Source organism: Pyxicephalus adspersus, chromosome 1 (assembly GCF_032062135.1).
Source record: "Pyxicephalus adspersus chromosome 1, UCB_Pads_2.0, whole genome shotgun sequence".
NCBI lineage: Eukaryota > Metazoa > Chordata > Amphibia > Anura > Pyxicephalidae > Pyxicephalus > Pyxicephalus adspersus.
In genome coordinates this window covers 168,773,173-168,774,541 of record NC_092858.1, presented here as the reverse complement: position 1 = coordinate 168,774,541, position 1,369 = coordinate 168,773,173, and the positions used below count along the sequence as shown (strand labels likewise).

The 1,369-nt window shown below is 35.5% G+C and overlaps 1 long non-coding RNA gene across 1 annotated transcript; it reads right to left on the bottom strand.

Moving 5' to 3' along the window:
• Positions 1-399: 399 nt before the first annotated feature.
• On the bottom strand, positions 400-1,169 carry LOC140322942 (uncharacterized). The gene is made up of 2 exons (XR_011919275.1): positions 1,082-1,169; positions 400-784 (listed from the first exon to the last, which is right to left on the bottom strand). It is a non-coding gene; the product is annotated as an uncharacterized lncRNA (long non-coding RNA).
• Between the last annotated feature and the right edge of the window lie 200 nt (positions 1,170-1,369).

Here is a 1,369-nt window from a genome sequence, read left to right as displayed (position 1 = left end):
AGACCCAAAGAGTAAAACAAAGCCAGAAACTGAGAATGAGTATAAAAACATTGGAATCTAAAAAAACAAAAGAAAAAGGGATGACCAAAAGAGAGCAATATGAATTAGTGCATCACAATACCAAACGTACAAAATATAACAGAATTGCCATATAATGGTACAATATTCTATATATTATACACAATATGCCTGTCTGGACTTAACTAACAAAATGTACACACAGCAGGATGTAGCATAACAAAACATATTGTATTGCAAATATATTTATATTACCTGGATTAGTATAAACCTGTTTTGTTTTTGAAAGAACTTGTAAGTCTCTTTACATCTCCTAAAATAACATTATCACCTCTAAACGATTCCGAAACTGCAGAAAACAAACAAAACCATGAACAAAAATGTTGGTAATGATTTAATATTTTAATAATACATTACAAAAAACATTTAAAAAGACATACAAGTAATCAGTTCCCTGATCAGCCAATGGTTATAGGGCCCTGGTCCAGTGCCAGAGCTCACCAGGTGCCAGTCCCCCGATCTAAGTCCATGCTCTTCAAAGCTGAAGATGTTGCCTTGATCTCCTTTGCTGAAGCGAGCGCTGCCGCCAGTGAGAATAAACAGGACGTCACATACTGAAGTAGCACACAGCACGGGATCACTGACCAGGTGAGTGTTTCCTAACAGTGGGGATTTTGTTTCCCCTCATGCAGGAGTTGAGGTGTGAAATCAGTGAAACAACTTTATTCATTCCAGAAGTAATCTTCCATCGGATGCACGCTATGTTCTAGAAAAGAGGCAGAGAAATGGATCATCAGAAATCAGTAACATTTGTTAGAGTTGCAGTACAAAACTACAAGGAGAAATTTATCAAAATGCTGCCAGGTAAAATCTGAAAGCAGCCACAGGAGGAGAGGACCCCAATGATTTACCAAATGAAACTAATAATTGGTGAAAATATTCTCCTATTCAATCACATGAAATACAAATTCATGTTCACTCTATCCAAGTTTTAAACAGAAAAACAGAAATAATCACATTTTACAAGTATAATTAGACATTCTGATACCGATGTAAAAATTACCTCCTGATTCTCATTGTCCACCATGGTCCACAACTTGTTGAAGTAATCCTTCACATTTTTTCTGAGTGGACTGTTGTCACTGTTGTCTGGTACCTAACAACATAGAAAGCCACAGATTATTGTAGCGGAACTAATAAATTAATTTACAAATGTAAAATACCCCATTATTGATATAGAACAGACATCTAGTTGATTTCTATGGTCATACAGGTGTTGGTATCTTCCTACAATGGGACTTCCGGGCAATTTTTGTTCTAGGATTTGAAAAATGTTAAGTTATTTTATAAA